Source organism: Equus asinus, chromosome 2 (assembly GCF_041296235.1).
Source record: "Equus asinus isolate D_3611 breed Donkey chromosome 2, EquAss-T2T_v2, whole genome shotgun sequence".
Taxonomy (NCBI): Eukaryota; Metazoa; Chordata; class Mammalia; order Perissodactyla; family Equidae; genus Equus; species Equus asinus.
Window position 1 is genome coordinate 97,488,266 of NC_091791.1, and position 17,800 is coordinate 97,506,065.

Below are 17,800 nucleotides of genomic sequence, written 5' to 3' on the forward strand. Positions count from 1 at the left end.
TATACCACATCTTCTTTAGCCAGTTAACAGTCGATGGCACTTGGGTTGCTTCCATGTCTTGGCTATTGTGAATAGTGCTGCAATGAACATAGGGGTACATGAGTCTCTTTGAATTGCTGATTTCAAGTTCTTTGGATAGATAACCAGTAGTGGGACAGCTGGATCATATGGTATTTCTATTTTTAATATTTTGAGAAATCTCCTTACTGTTTTCCATAGTGGCTTCAGCAGTTTGCATTCCCACCAGCAGTGTATGAGGGTTCTTTTTTCTCCACAACCTCTCCAACATTTGTTATTTTTTGTTTTTGTTATTATAGCCATTCTAACGGATGTAAGGTGATATCTTAGTGTAGTTTTGATTTGCACTTCCCTGATGATCAGCGATGATGAGCATCTTTTCATGTGCCGATTGGCCATCTGTATGTCTTCCTTGAAGAAACATCTGTTCATATCCCCTGGCCATTTTTTGATTGGGTTGTTTGATTTTTTGTTGTTGAGTTGTGTGGGTTCTTTATATATTATAGAGATTAACACTTTGTCAGATATATGATGTGCAAATATTTTTCCCAGTTGGTGGGTTGTCTTTTCATTTCAATCCTGTTTTTCCTTGCCTTGTAGAAGCTCTTTAGTCTGATGATGGGAAGAATAAACATAGTAAAATGTCCATACTACATAAAGCAATCTACAGATTCAATGCAATCCCAATCAAAATCCCAATGACATTCTTCAAAGAAATAGAACAAAGAATCCTAAAATTCAGATGGGGCAACAAAAAACCCCAAATTGCTAAAGCAATCTTGAGAAAAAAGAACAAAGCTGGAGGCATCACAATCTCTGACTTCAAAATATACGACAAAGCCATAATAATCAAAACAGCATGGTATTGGTACAAAAAGAGGCACACAGATCAGTGGAACAGAATTGAAAGCCCAGAAGTAAAACCACACATCTATGGACAGCTAATCTTCAACAAAGGAGCTGAGAACATACAATGGAGAAAAGAAAGTCTCTTCAACAAATGGTGTTGGGAAAACTGGACAGCCACATGTTAAAGGATGAAAATAGACCATTCTCTTACACCATTCACAAAAATAGACTCAAAATGGATCAAAGATTTAAAGTTAAGACCTGAAACCATAAGACTTCTAGAAGAAAAGATAGGCAGTACACTGTTTGACATCTGTCTTAAAAGGATCTTTTCAGACACCATGTCTCCTTGGACAAGAGATACAATAGAAAGAATAAACAAGTGGGATTTCATCAGTCTGATGCCCTTTTTCCAATTTCACTTCTCTTTCTCCCTCTGTCTCCCTGTGAGTATGTGTCTGTGTCTCCCACTCTCTTTCCATTTCTCTCCTTCCCCTTCACTCTCCTCTTTCCTAGACCCCAAAGTTCTTCTCTCTTTCCTTCGCTACTGTTGGTCTCTGATCTCTGCTTAAGGGAAACAAAATATGGAGTATTACTTTTCTTAAAATTTGTAATATTTAGTCAATAATATTTTATATTGATTTTCTAATTTAACAATAAGTTGAATTTTTTAATGTTTTTCTATATGTCAAACAGAAGACCCAAATTTAGTTGTAAGTAGATCTTCCCATAGGGAACTGTAGTGACAGTGACAATGATGGCGATGGTGATGTTGTTGATGCTGGTGGTTTAGTGTGTTGACCATAGACAAAATGGAGGAGCATCCTGAGCAAACAGAAAGAAGTTATAGCAGACCTTAACTTTTGAAATCCGAACATTATTTGACATGTCTACCCTGCCAAATTCTACTGGAGTTAGCTGCACTCCTACTAGCTAGTCCTTAGTTTTATGAAAAGAGAAAGGAACGGGGCATGTGTTTCTATGAAGGGGTTGTTTTGAAGTCCGTCAGCGATAAATTGAATTGTCTAGTTGCTCACAGGGCTCCATGAGCACATGCCACAGAAAATTGGCAATCCAAGTGTAAGGGTTAGAACCACCTAGGTGTTCAAGTGTTCACTGGAGAAATTATGTGTGTGTATATATATATATATGTCAAATAGAACTAAGAAAGAAAGAAGCCACAGAGTCAGGCTTCCTGGAATTCAAATCCAAACTCTGTACCACTCACTAACTCTGTGACCTCAAGGGAGGGACAAATTTGCTAAGATTAATAAATGCTAATTATTGTCATTACGGTCGTTATTTTGAAATGAGCATATTGATGAATCTACAAAAAATAATTTTCACTGTCTTTTATCCACAAAACTAATTTAAATGTTTGTTGAAAATTTTTCTGAATTATTTTATAATATACAATGCATGTCTATATGAAAATAAAGATAAAAGAAAAATAATACAACTGAAAAGGAAGAAATGGATATAAAGAAGAAAGACAAAAAGTTATATAAAGAAAAATGCTGTCTAATACATTATGGATGTTAATAAACATTTTTCAAGGAGAATTTACCAATACTCTTTCCAATTTAAAATGTTTATACCCTTTGATTCTGCAATTCTATTGTAAAAATTTATCTTACAGAAACATATACATGTTCACGGCAGCAATGCTGAAATATCAAAAATTGAAATAAGATAAATCTTCACATAGTGACATGGAATGCTATCAATGATAAATTACTTATTAAAATGTCAAGTGTAGTATATATGTGCACCTATTATTATACAATTATACTATTAAAGTGTATGTATAAATATATGAATTCAATATTTCTAAATACAAATGCACACCTGAAAGAATAAATCTTCCTTAGTAAATTACACAGCTAAAAAGTGTTCCAGAAGTCAAATGAGAACTAGTCTGGTTGCTATTGCTCTGTCAACCAGGCCCCTGCTCTCCATTTTACATTGCACACTGTCTCTTATCCCCACCACTGGGCCTTTGCCCATGTTGCTTCCTCTGCTGGGAATAGCCCTAGTCTTCCTTTCTCTGAGCCACAGTCTAGCTTTAAGACTTAGATAATTTCTTTTTGTTTCTTTTCTTTAGTTCACAATGATTTCTGTTATCATTATTTTAAATTTACCAGTCCTGCCCTTATTTAAGGAAATGGACCACATCTGACAAATGTTTTAAATATTTGTTGTTTACTTAAATAATTATGGAACATGAAGGAAGTGGACTGGCAAAGAAAAAGAAAAGTATTCACTATAATAGCCTCTGTCTTCACTTGAACAGCCTTCTAAAAAGCAACTCCTCACTGACCCGCAGTGAAAGGAACTATCTCATGGGGGCAGCTGGTGGTGGGAGTCAACACCGAACTGGAAGTTCAAGGTATTGTTTTGTTCTTGGTTTTGGCTGAAGCATATCTAGGAATGCAAACAGTGAAGACTACCCTGTAAACGGCATCATCGTGCCTGGTTGACAGAGAAATGGCAACCAGACTCTGATTACACACTGCTCTCCACCCTGGAGGATGAGCTGGCGCCAGCATCACCTGGGCCCTACAGCTCATTGCAGCTTCCTTCCAGTTGATGAAATGTCTTGGACTGTGTTGATGTCCACTGCATCCTTACTAAATTATTAGGAACTTGGAGAAATGCGAAGGAAGTAGCAATCCTTAAACATTTCCATATGGAAATGAGGGAAGCATGAAATAATGATATGTAGAAAAGAAGCTTTATGAGTTAGTAGATGAGTATTCAGGCTGGGGAAGGCGGGCATTGGGTGAAGGAGGAAGGGCCGCATGAAGGAGGCTGGTGATGAGTTGGTTGGGAGAGGGAATGGACGACGGCAGTAGGCAAGCCGAGAGCCTATAGGCATAATGACACAATTGGGAAAACAATGTGTTACACTGTTTTTCACAGCTTTCTCACCTGTGTTACCTCCTGTGACCATTACAGCAGCTCTGTGAGGCGGGAGGTGAAAGTAGTGTGGGCTGTAAAGCATAGTGGTTAATCGCTTGTGCTTTTGAGCCAGTCATGAGCCTGCAAAGAAACTGTGAGGAAGTCACACAACTTTCCAGGTCTCAGGTGTGTTTCAGAAAATGCTCACGATCATAGTGCTTACCTCATATGGCTGTTCATCATGGTTCCATGAGAAAAGCCCTCATTTGCATTCCACTCAAGCAGTCAGCAATACGCACATCGTGCTTCCACAGAAATTGAGGCTTGAGGAGGCTAAGATTTCAAAGCCAGTAAGTGGCCTGCCTGTGACTTAGAGGGCAGCTTGCAGTGTCTGAATCCAGTGACATTTCCTGCAAACAGAAAGATGGATATGGAAAGAAACGGTGTGAGTCTGTGAGAAGTGGGTGGGATGACATTGGAATAAATTAAGTGAGAAGGACAGAGAAATGAAGTTGAATAGTAAGGAGGTGCTGGTGACAAGATTTGAATGTTGCGTAGAAAAAATCAATTCTGTACTGTATTGACAGGAAGTCACTCTAAGTTCCAAGCCATAAGGACAGATGGGGCATTAGATATGACGTAGAGCAGTGGCTTTCAACTTTTCTTACCATGAAATGAATCATCTCTTTAAGGAACTCTTACCCAGAGGCATAAACAATGCAATTAAGAGGTGAGTCTGTGTGTGAAGAGGACAGAGTCTCTTCTGTTGCTCTCATCTAGTGGACCTTATACTGCAAATGAAGAAACAGAATCAGAGGTGCCAGCAACATGCCCAAAGAACAGAGCACATTAGTGACACAGCCTGGAAGAAAATCCACTTCTCATTTCCTGCCTCCTGAGCCATGCTCCTTATAGTTCACAAAGGCTCTTGCAAGAAGGATCTCAGTTCTTGGGCTAGCACGGAGAGGATGAGATTAAGTCATGTGAATAAAATGGCGCTTCCACAGTCTCCAGGGGATGCTCTGCATTTCGTGTAAGGGGTGGGGTGGGGTGGGGCTACCCAACTCTTGTTGAATAGCAAGAGTGGCTCTTGGCAATCACAGAATTTTACAATTCAAATATCAGTTGGACTCTATGCTCTTTGCAAAATTTCTAGGACATGCTTAAATGTCCCCCATCATATGAGGCATATCATTGTAGCTTTTCTTCTAGGTTGCAATAGTAATCCTCCTGAAACACCACATTACCTGTTCTTCTCTTCTGCAGTGGGGGAACACAGTAGTTAAGAATCTGGGCTGTGTAATCAAAATGCCAGCTCCAGAGCACTCTGGTTATACAATCTTACACAAGAGATTTAACTTCCCACGACCTCAGTTTCTCTTCTTTACAATGGGAGCAGCGATGGTACCTCCTTCACACGGTATCATTTTTGTCAAGTGAGATAATTTTTATCGAATTATCAAATGAGATAATACGTGTATCATACTTGGCACAGTGCCCAGCAACATAGTGAGAGAACCTAAATGCTAATTGTTCTGTCATTATTACATTCTGGGATCCTTTGCTTCATTTAGGGAGTAGAGGAAGCTGAAAGAAATGACTTGGGCCAATTCATGAGCATCATGGTTTGTAATCATCACTGAACAATGTAGTAGTCAGGGACTGTAGAATCACTAATGTTAGATGCATTTTGATCATTTGATATTTAGAAGTAAAGCACAAAATTACAAAAGAATTGCCGAATTGTTTGAAAAAGAGCACAGGAAGAAAAACCCATGTCAGATTGTTTAGAAGACACAACAGGATAACGATTGTAATGTTACTTAACTCAGTGATTGGTGAATGATACACTTAGAGCATAATTACTAGAGAAGCAATGTTGATGCTTGAGGGCACTGATTCTGGAGTCAGAAAACATGTTCCACATTCTGGCTTCCCCATCACGAGCTGCGCCATCTTGGTTAAGCTTCCTAAACTCCATGAGAGTCTGTTCCTTCATCTATAAGACAGGATTAATCACAGGGTCATTCTAGTGCCTGGAGTAAGGTAATGCTCCAAAAAGTTGGCTATTAATAAATACAATCATAAAGGGAGGAGGAGGAAAAACCTATTCACATGGAAGAAGCATTTTAAGAGAGAGGAGAAAAGCCTTGAAGGAAACCTTGCATTAATGAAGTAGTTATCTTTTAAGCTCTTTATCTAGCATGTTCTTAAAAGCCAAAGGCTTGAATGGTGAATAAATGAATAAAAATAAGCAATAAGTTCCCCAAACTCTTAGAAATATATGAAGTCAAACAATCACTAATTATAAAGCGTATGTTGCTTTGTTATGTTTTCTAACTCAGCTGGAGGTCATATCAGAACCTGAGAAATGGGAAATCCAAACAAGGTGACAGAATCCATTCTTTTGGGTCTCTCAGAGAACCTAAAGCCACAGAAAATACTCTTTGCCATGTTTCTGATCATGTATGCGTCCACAGTTTTGGGAAACCTACTCATGTGGCCACCACGATCACAAGTCAGAGTCTGAGATCAGCTATGTAATTTTTCCTTACTGTCTTGTCCCTCATGGATGCCGCCTACTCTCTGTCATTGCCTATAAGATGGTTGTGGACTCCCTCTCTGAGAGCATCACCATCTTCTTCAAAGGCCACATGGAGCATTTCTGTGGTGGTGTGGGGATCCTTCTTCTCATCATGATGGCCTAGGACCACCATGTGGCCATCGGTAAGCCCCTGCATTGGGTGACCATCATGAGTCCTCGGGTGCACTGCCTGCTGCTGGGAGAGGCCTGGGTGGGGGTATTTATCCATGCAGTAATACAGCTTCTGCTCATACCCTTTTGTGGCCCCAATATTATAGACAACTTTATTTGGGATTTGTTTCCTTTGTTGAAACTGGCCTGTATGGACACCCACGTCCTGGGCCTCTTAATTATCCTCAACAGTGTGGCGATGCATATGACCATCTTCCTTATCCTTATTGCCTCCTGTGTGGTCATCCTCTGCTCCCTGAAATCTTGCAGCTCTAAAGGGTGACATGAACCTCTCTCTGCCTGTGGCTCCCACCTCACAGTGGTTGTCTTATTCTTCATGCCACGCATTTTCTTGTGTGTAAGGCCTGTGGCTGCTTACCCAATAGCCAAGGAGAAGTCTGTATAAACAAACTCTACTTAGCTGCTTCACTAATTAGTACCCAAGCCTAAGTTTTCTTTTGTCGTGTCAGTTCTTCACAAATTTATTTTTTCTTGCTCTAAAAGGTGTAAAGGTTGTCTGCTTTGGTCACTTCTTTGGGTCTCATATCTTGGGGCCTGTGTACGTACAAAATTAAATTAAATTTTTTCCCCCATTAATCTGTCTGTGTCAAATTAATTATTAGGCCATGCTGAAGAATCAAGACGGGTAGAGGGAAATTTTCCCCTCCCCAACAAAGAAAACCAGGAGCTGTGGGTTGCTAACAGCATCTTTATTCTATAAGCAAACAGCACGTTTTTTGTAATATAAAAGATAATCACTTAATGAAATATTCTATGAAAGTTGTATGCTTTATTAATTTTACAAGAATATCTTAAAAACACATACAATAACCTGTTAAGAGATTTAAAAATTAATAATGAAATCCTGGAGTTGCCTGCAATCTGATAGTAAATAGTCTTTGTTTTTGAAAAGCTTTTAAAGTTATATATATGTATGTGTTTGTGTGTGTATTTATTTATTTATCATTATAAAATAGCAAGTGAATTTTCAGAAGTGAAAACATCCCTGCACCCAGAACCCAGACCAAAATACGGAACATAAGGAACATTTCAGAGACTGTCTGTGGGCCCTAACACAAATCGATGTCCAGTATGATAGATAGTTTTGTACTTTTTAAGAAAACTATATAGAAGTGAAATCATTCAGTTTTTATTTTATGTCTGGATTATTTTTCTCTATATTATGGATGTACGATTCCTCCGTGCTCTCGCCTGTGGTGACAGTTCCTTCTCATTGCTGTGGGGCATCTCAATGAACATGCTCTAGATTATTTTTCAGATTCAAGTAATGTGACTGTGATCATTTTCCTACAGTCTGGGCTGGATGTATGCACTCAGTTCTATTTGATACCAAAGTCGGAATGGAATGGTAGGGCCAACTGTTCTGGATACTGCCATACAGTTTTCCAAAGCTGACCGTCCATTCTGACTCCTGCTGTCGACATGTGGGAGCTGCAGTTCTTCCACACTCACGCAAGTACTTGACATTGACATTGTGAATCTTTCTCATTTTTGCTGCTCTTTAGGTGAGTCACGGTGCTGCACTGAGGTCTTAATTTTTATTTATCTGAACACGAATAACGTGTATAACCACTTCTGTGAAGTCCTTATTAAGTCTCAATGCAGAAGAGAGGCCAGTTACGGGAGCTGTGTTTAAACGTATTTGATCTTCCATGACTCACACTCTCTAGCTGATATCATTATTGCCACTGAGGTCAAATCAGCCTAGAGACAATGAGGTTCTTTGGTATGAAGACAGTTCTTTTTAAAATTAGCTCCATAGTGGGGACACGTGTCCACAGCAGTAGAATCATAGATACATAGAGACAGTTTGTTGAAACTCGACAGGATTTCAAGGATAATTGATGCTGAGACCCTTTCTCATGGAGGACAGACTGAGGTCTGGTGAGGAAGAGCGATTTGTTAAACAGCACAGAGATTGAGAGCTGCTTTGGGTGCACGGTTCATAGCCTGTTTCTGTAGACAAATTTCCAGAGAGTTTAAGGTTGCGGCCTCTAGCCATACAGAGGACCTCCCACTTACTGGATCATCGAGCTTTACTGCTGTTGTATTCTAACAAGTGTGGTTATGCAGCCTATCACTAGTATGTATTGTTAATTGTGTTACACGTATGCCCAAATCTACCACCACTTTATTATTATCATCTTTAGGGATTTCAGTGCAAGGTTGAAGGAAAGGAGTCCAGACACAGAAAAAGGCCTATTATATCAGCCCACTCCACACAGTCATTGGTAATATCGTATTTGGATAACACTATTTTCATCAGTCCCTGATGGATGTGTGAGAGCAGTGTGATGTGGAGATACAGACGGTGAAAGGAAATGGTGAAGAATGAAGTAAATGAGCTTGAATAGACCAAAGTCTTTGATGTTTTCCCTATTTCTGTGGAGTCCCAACACGACAGGGTGAGTTCACCCATCTTCCCCAAGTTCCTATTTAAGTGATGGATCCACCATGCGATATTCCCTGTAAGTGATTTTTCAACTTCTACTCGCATAAATTCAGGGAGATGAAGCCTACAATTAATCCAATTGGTTTCTTCCATTTTCAGACATACATTTGTTGAGCTTATGACACCTCTTTTACTGAGTTTAAAATTTCCTCCTTGTTAATTTGAACTCATTAGGTGTGATTAAAGGGGCCAAGATGCAGATCAGATCAATCCTTACATGATATTACTGTCATATGTCATATGGAAGGTGGCACGTTTATACTTCTCAATTAGTGGCAATCCACTGACCCTTCAGTTTGTTTGGACTTTAATATATTTCAAACAGTGTTTTCTGTCATGTTGCTGCTATTAAGAAAGGTTAACAAAAGAGTATGGGTAAGTTAAGAAAATATGGTAGAGGTGGAAATCCTTAAACCTTTTTCCCCAAAAAAAGCATTAACCATTGATTTTTTCCACCACCATATTTTCCTTTGATCTGTCACAGTATTCCACAAATGTCATCTTGAGAAGCAGATGAGTCTCTTGAGGTTTACTTCCATTCTGAAATTCTTTCACCAAGGACATTTACAGTTACTTAAGGGGTACAATTCTAATAGATAATTAAGAACATCGTTGAGTCCTGTATGGTCCTTCAACTCTACAGTCATGTCCATGTTTTGTCAACAAGCTACTTCCACTGGTTGACAGCAGAAAACTTGAGCGGAGCCAGATGAAGCAGAGCACGTCAAGAAAGCACGCAGATGAGTGCTTTTTACTTCTCATGTAATTAATACAAATATCATTATAGATTTATTACCTTAGTATCCAAAACCACTTTATGTACTTTCTTGAAAGCTATTAAGTATATTTACAAGGCACATATTCTATCTTCATTTAACTATGCTTTGACAGATATGTAATAAGCATTCAAAAATGTTATGGGGTATGTGGTTTTTATTATTTGTTTGTTTTTCCATTTTGGTCCCAGATACTACGCAAGTACTGGGATGACAGGAATGAAATGCTCAGTCCTCCAGTAATTCAAGAATATTCACAGTCTCATTGGAGTCAATGATTTAATCAACAGAGTGAAGGAGAAAATGATGGTTTAAGGACAGTATCATTTATAAACAACAAAGAAAGGCATTTAACTAGGACTGTGCAGGGGGAAGAAGGGAAGAACCTCTGAGTGGAAGCGACAGAGTTGAGAATTTGAGCACAAGGACATACTTTACCAGGGCCCTCCACTTTGCTCTCTGTCCTCCCCATGATGGACTTCATATTCTCTAAGAAGGCATTGTCTGCCCACCTCAGGATCTCGCATTCTCTTCGTCTCTTTCTAGAATTCTTGTTTCTCCCCACCAGCCATTGTATCCCTATCATTGTTTATTTCTGAAACTGAATTTCAAAGAATCTTTTCTTCTCGCGATCTAGATTTAGACATTTTGCTTGAACTTAGAGTACCTTGCCTTTTTACTTCAGGGTGATTTGGAGTTTATTGTGAATTCTTTGTAAGATTAGTTAATTAGTCATACTCATGTCTATTCATTAGTACACGTTCATTAGGAATCATTAGTATATAAACTACTGGCTTCACCATGGAATGCAAAGCACCTAGAAGTACAAAAAGGCATTCTAAACTCTAATAGCTCTTAGAATAATTAAATTAATGGATAAAATAAACATCAAACAAATAAAAAACTGGCACACTAAGATGGAGATTGGAAAGTTTTCCAAAAGTAGAGAGCACCTTATTTAAAATGGACATATACACTGAAATATAGTACATTTAGGAAATTCCAAAATATTGGTACCATTCTGGCATAGTAAAATACTTATTCTATTAATTAAGATAGTTGAGAGAACTTTATACTATAATAAACAATTTGAAAAACCCAAGAATATGTTTGTGTGTATACATATATAAATACATATTTGCTTATTCTATATACCTATTTACTTAAAACCAAATTTAGTTTTCAGTTTCTGCAGGGCTGTTTCACATCTTGTTCTGTAGGCTAGAAATCAGAGGGTTTAACATGGGACTCACAAGGGTTTAAAACAATGAGCTCACTTTGTCTTGGTCTAGGGGGTCAGAAGAACTTGGCCTGAAATGCATGAAGAGCGTAGTTCCTTGGGAACCTGCCACAGCAGTTAAGTGGGAGGTGCAGGTAGAGAAAGCCTTGGACCTCCCCTCAGCACCTGGATCTTCAAGACTAATCAGGGAATCTAATAATAAGAGATGAGAACTCCTAAAATGTACTCAGCTCAATGAAGCCAAAAATGGTGACTATCACTAACTCACTGACCTGTGCATCTGAGCAAGAGGCAACAGACGAGGAGGGGCCTCACAGAGGAAATGGTTAATCTTGTTTGACCCACAGAAACATAAGCAGAATGTTAATGTTGTGTGTATCAAAGCATCTGCCACTCCCACCAGACAAACCCCAGTCATGAGCAGGGAGCACACCCTGCTGGACATGCTGACTCTAGAGCAACGGGCTTCTAAGGACCTTGTACCAATGAAAGGCCATCACTGCCAGCAACAGACACGCAGGCTCTGCAAAGATACAGAAGATGAAAAGTGGCAGAGCCCAGCCAAAGAAGGGGGTTGATTTGTTCTTGGCAAAGAGGTCCGCCAGCATCTTGGGCCCAACTGCTGAGGAAAAGCAGAGGTCACAGAAAAAGGGATACGTGGGGACAAAGTACATCAGTGTGTGCAACTGGGAATCCATTCTAACTAAAATGATCATTCCAAGATTTGCCAGAAGATTAATGAGATAAACAACTAGAAATGTGGTAAATAGCGTCACTTTGGTCTCAGGGTCATTGGTAATTCCCAAGAGAAAGAATTCGGTCGAGGATAAGACAGAACATGATTTGTTGCCATAAATTGTCTTCTTTACCCTCAGAAAATAGCCCAGCAAGTGTCACTTTTAAAGAGGGATTATTGTTTTGGGGAAAAAACTAAACAATTCTGGGATTGGAAGTTGACAAGCTTTAATCCTAAATCTATTTTTCACTCCTGAGACACGTCACTCATCTTGGCCTCTGTTGCCCAATATCAGGCAGTAGATTCGAAGGAACTGCAAGCTCATTCTAGACCCAAAATAATGTGAAAGAGACAATAAAGTCAGACAAGGCGAGAAGATACAGGACTAATACATGTTTGACAAAGACAATCACATTTATTGCATCATTCAAGAAACATACTGGGGAGAGGGCCAAATGGGTAAAGGGGGTCATCTGAACAGTGGCGGATGGAGCTAGGCTTTTTGTGGTGAACCTGATGCAGTCTATACAGAAGTCGATATGTAACGATGGACACCTAAAGTCTATATAATGTTATAAACCAATGTTACTTCAACTAAAAAAAAAAAGAAGAGATTAATTAACAAGTAGCAATGCCTTCTCTGGCACTAATTCACCACTTTAGCTGTAGTTAGGATTACCTGGGGATGTTAGCAAAAAAACACTAACTCCCAGATCACACCATATATGCTCTGGTTATATTCCATACAAAACGCTCCAAACATCTGTCCAGATGATTCTATTACCCTCCCATTATTTGTAGCCACTGAGATAAAGAAACAAAGTAGCTGCTATTAAGCTTCTACATCAGAGGCAGGCATTGTAAGCAGCTGCTTTCTATATAAGCCTCACCACAAGATAGTTTAAAATCTCATTTTCTAGATTTGAAACTGGAGTTTGGGGAGATTAAGTAACTCTAGAAAGATCACAAACTAGTTAGCAGCAGAATGGGATCTGAGCCTATATCACTCTGATTTCTGGCCCTGAGTGCTTTTCAGACTTATGACACTCTGTTGTGTTGGAGACATTGCAAGTGTCAGTCAGAGCCCTTCATGCTTCCTAGGAATCATATCAGATGAGTTGATAATCTTTTCTACTTAGTAAACTCATCATTCATTCATTTGTTCATTTTTTAATCAAATGTATATCAAGTATTCACCATAAACTAGGAACCAAGATAGATACTGGAGATGTTCTCAAGAAGCTCAAAGTCTTAGAAGGGATTCAGAAGAGCACACAAATATTTTACTAACAGATTGTGTGCCTTACAATTCTGATTATGACAGAGTTGGGATCAGATCCACCCCCACATCCTAAGCAATTATAGACTTTGGCCAGGGTCATAAGTAAACTGTTTTGAGGCATTAGGCAATAAATGGATTGGGGCAGTGATCCTCGAAAGAAAGGGAGCATGTTAGGTGAGCTCCATATTTATCTGTCTACCTGGGGACATTTCCCAAACAGGCAGAAGGTCAGCATCCCAATAGAGAGCTGAAGTTTCACTGCATGGAAGAAACAGCAGAGTTCAGGGCTGGCAAGGTAAGTGCAATTTGTAAGGCAGGGGACCTTAGAGAAAAAGTACCTGAAATTTCCTTGGGGTTACCCCTTTGTTCTTGGCTAAATCCTAAGTGACATGTGGCATGGTGAGATTGCACAGGGTCTAGGAGAAAATACACGAGGGGCTGAAAGCTGAACATGGATTTCAGATGTTGCATGACCTGGGGATATGCTGGAGTTTTGAACTAACTAGAGTGAAAATAACAAAGAATAACATGGGCATTCAGTTGAGATTCTAGAAAGGTACCATCCTAGGAAAACGGTCCATGACCTATTAGTGAAGGCTGTGCCTTAGTAGAAAGGAGAAAACTAATACAGACTTTCCCCAACAAAGCCAAAGATAAATCTTTGTCAGGATCAAAATGATCTGCTAATAGTCTAATTGCCTTTCTTTAAAAAAACCACAGGCGCACATACACACACACAGAGCGTAGAGATATATACAGTCATGCACCACATGACAACGTTTCAGTCGATAGCAGACTGTGTATATGACAGTGGTGGCAAAAGATTAGTACATATGTCCTAGGCGTGTTGCAGGCTACGCCATCAAGGTTTGTGCGAGCATACTCTATGATATTGACACAATGATGAAATCACCTAATGGCACATTTCTCAGAAAGTATCCTCATCTTTAAGTGACACATGACTGTGCAGTAGGTATGTGAATATATATACACGCACACACAGTGATACATATGCAGTATGTATGTGTGTATATATATATACAAGCACACAGTATAGAAGAAAGAATATCTTCAAGATATCATACCCAAAATCTAGCACACAATTTTAGAAAGTAGACATTAGTGATTATGGAAAAATGTAACCCATAATAGAGAAAAAAGTCAATAAAGATAGATATATGAGCCTGACATTGGAATTAGCATACAAGGATTTTAAAATGTTGAAGAATTGAGAAAAATTTAACTAGAGAAACATAAACTTATAATTAATCAAATGGGAATTCAAAAATTAAAGGTAAATATTTGAAATAAAAAAATCTATTGGATGCATTCAAAAGCAGATTATACACAGCAAAGTTGAGGTGAGTGAAAGAAAAGATGGATCAGAAAAATGATGCAAAGAGAGAGAAAAAAGAACATGAGAACTGTGGGAAAACATCAAACATTCTAGCAGATATGTAATTGTAGTCACAAAAAAGAAGAGAGAAAATGCAGCAGAGGAAACATATCGAGATACTGACTAAGAATATTTCGTATTTGATAAAAGACATTAAGCCATGGCTAGGAGGGATGAACAGGCAGAGCCCACAGGATTTTTAGGGCAGTGAAAGTACTGATACTATAATGATGGACACATGTCATTGTACATTTGTCCAGACCCACAGAATGTACAATACCAAGAGTGAACCCTAGTGCAAATCATAGAATTTGGGTAATTATGATGTGTCAAAGTAAGTTCATCAGTTGTAACAAACGTACCACTCTGGTGAGGGATGCTGATAACAGGGGAAGGATACGTATTTGTTGGGGCAGATGGTATATGGGAAACCTCTGTACCTCCCTCTTACTTTTTCTGTGAACTTAAAACTTTTCTAAAAAAACATAAATTCATAGAAGACAAGTGTTGAAGAAATGCTAGGTGGTGATCACCTCTATATAACTTACTTCTGGGGCTAATTTTTGTCTTCTCATTTGTATGTTTTCTCCAATAAAATTGAAAAGAATCAAGCAAAACTAAGAAACATTTGTGATCAATGTAAGCTAACGCTGTTAAAATATCTGCCATTGAATAATGAGTCTAAAAGAGCAAATATTTGGAACCCTCTTGACAAGTGGCCAAGGAATTGGCTTGGAGACTTAGGATCCACATTCAAGAATGACACTGGCAGAATCAGACAAACGGGAGCCAGCACTTTCTGGGGAGAATTGTTTAGATTTCTACTCCTGCTGCTCTTAATTGGAAGATGGATGATGTGAGAATCTGTAATTTGTCATTTAAAACTGCACGAACCAGGAAACTTTCTGGAGACTTGTGTCAGTCAGTTGACTTACAAGCAATGAGGAGACCACCGTAATCCATAAACTATTTTCCCACCAGCATGGCAATGGAACAGAGGAAACCATGCACATTGCTCATTCATGTTTTTTCATTTTGCTTCCTTAAATTACTTCTAAGCTCCCTGAGTCAGCTTTCCATTATAATGAAGTCTTGGCTTAAAAAAAGTTGTTTAGTTAGAACTTCGTAATTGGCAATAAAACATTTAACCAAACAGCAGGCTCTCAAATTTGTTAAATGTTGTTTTTTATTTGGATGTGAGAACAGCCTTATGGACACTTGCAGAATTTGATATTGGGAACTTAAAATGTTAGTATGGAGATTGGTCAAATAATTCAAACAAAACCAAGTATCATGCATAAATTTTAAAACTGCAAAACACGGACAAAATTCTAAATGTATTTGGATAATATAATAAATCATAAAATATTACAGCAGTAATGGGTTATACAGGTTCTGCTCTCTTTTAATGGGAGAGACAATGTAATTTCTCATGCAAAATCAGCCATTTGTGAAGCATCAGCAATTAAATTAAGAGCTCTCAAGTCTGTAAAGTAAGGGGAATCTAATGGAAATGGTTTTGAAAAAAGTGTGGAATGACTAGCACGTGTGGCCTTAAAGCATTGTCAATTCTGAAATTTTTCCCTCAAGGTAGTCTCAAAAATATTGATGAGAAATCAGCATAACAGACCATGTTCTTACAGCTGATATTTGAAATGTGATTTTTCTTCATTTGTAATAAATTATTGTACACTAAAAATAAATGAGGGCTTAGCCTCTGAGGAGCAATAATTCTGATGAGAAGTCCTATTTTTCAATCGGGGCCGCAGTAAAATTCAAAGAACTGCTTCCGATTTCTTGTTCAAAGTTTGCTCTCCCAAGATTCACCAGAACTGAGGTTTCAAATGCTGTAGGTAAAAATGACACTTTGATCTTTCCTTGTTCAATCTTTTGAGATTAAAGATGCTCCACATTTTTTATAATTCTTCCTATTTACGAAGAACGCTTTTCCTCGATCCAAGAGGATTCACACCAGACTGACTCTGAAACTTTCTCCTCCTCCTGCTCCGAGGAGGAGAGTCACGCAGTGTCCTGATGACTCGGGCTCTGCTCCAGACGCCTAGGGCACAGCTCAAGGTTCAGAGTCACGTGTGGCTTTTTTACTGTCCTCCTCTCCCTGTCCCTCTTCCTCTTGCTCCCTCCTTCATTTCCTCCCTCCCTCCCTTCTGTTTGTTTTAAACAGAGAAGAGAACCCATAGCCAATACTGGAACTGACTTATGAGGAGATACTTCAGTGTTTCCCATTACATACTACTAATAAAGGCAGAACAGATTTTTTAAAAAGAAATTTAAGTATTAAGACACACATTAATTGCCTTAGAAGACTGGCAGGATTGGCTTGTGTTTATTCCTGTTTAAAAAAAAAAGGGGGTCATGAATTAGTTTTCTTTCTCTACAAGATAAACCAGTCTCTTTGCCTCCGGGTATTTCTTAAACACATTTCTTCTGCAAGTTCTCTCATAAGTTGCTGACACGGGAGGCCTCTCACGAGAAGTGCTACCTTTGGTCTCATATTGATCAAAGTACACAGCTCTAGGTGGGGCATTTTATCCTCTTTGTGAAAGGTCTTTGGTTCAAAGCATAAGAGCTGCTCAGAAACTCATTTGATTGGAAAGGAAAATCCAAATGCAGTCAAGGCCAGCAGTATTTCAACTTTACACTTAATAAGGGTTTGTAACCTTAGTTTTTTTTTTTTTAGAAAAATCTAGGTTTTATTTTTTGGAAAATTGCAGATGTTCACCATTTAGTAGTTGAGTTTACTGAACTTTCAGTGACAGAGAAATCACACGTGCCTACACACACTCGTGTTTGTGTTTTGTGTTCATGCTGTGCATAGTTATTCCAACAAAGGGAAAATATGGAATGATACATACTAGCAAACTCTTTGGAGAGAGATTATGTGACAAGAGGAGGGAGGGGAGAAAATATAAACATCGTAACACATAACAGATCAAGGACATTTCAGACGGTGATAAAACCGGTGCCAAACAGAGAAGGGAGGAAAAGGGAACGCAGCATTTAAAAGTGACGTGGCTTTTAACAGCACGTGTCTGTTTAGAGTCACATGCATGTGAGATGTATGTGAACAAAGGGGAGAAGAAAGAAGGCAGGCAGGGAGAAAGAAGCCATGACCCAGCAGCAGTTCTTGTCCCAGGAAACCCTCCCAGAAAGCCTCTCTCTGTGGTAGCAGGGAGAACAGTAAAGGATATTTTGTCTTGTAAAGCGATCTCCAGATGTGAAAATCCTGAGACTCACTTACAGTCTTGGACTCACGTTTTCTCTCTCAGCAGGGGGCCCTTGCCTGTGCAGAGAGCACTGGGGGTGACCCAGTCTTCCTACTGTTCTAACAGCCCCCGAGGTTCACCCCAGCCTCA

General features: G+C 38.9%; 1 long non-coding RNA gene across 1 annotated transcript in view; it reads right to left on the reverse strand.

Moving 5' to 3' along the window:
• Window positions 1–313: 313 nt before the first annotated feature.
• The window catches only part of LOC139041556 (uncharacterized), a 30,269-nt gene continuing 12,782 nt past the window's right edge, over window positions 314–17,800 (reverse strand). The window contains exons 3-6 of the long non-coding RNA XR_011496935.1: window positions 5,597–5,767; window positions 4,471–4,559; window positions 3,992–4,178; window positions 314–630 (exon numbers count right to left, since the gene is read on the reverse strand). This is a non-coding gene — a long non-coding RNA (uncharacterized lncRNA). The remainder of the gene's footprint in view (window positions 631–3,991; window positions 4,179–4,470; window positions 4,560–5,596; window positions 5,768–17,800) is intronic.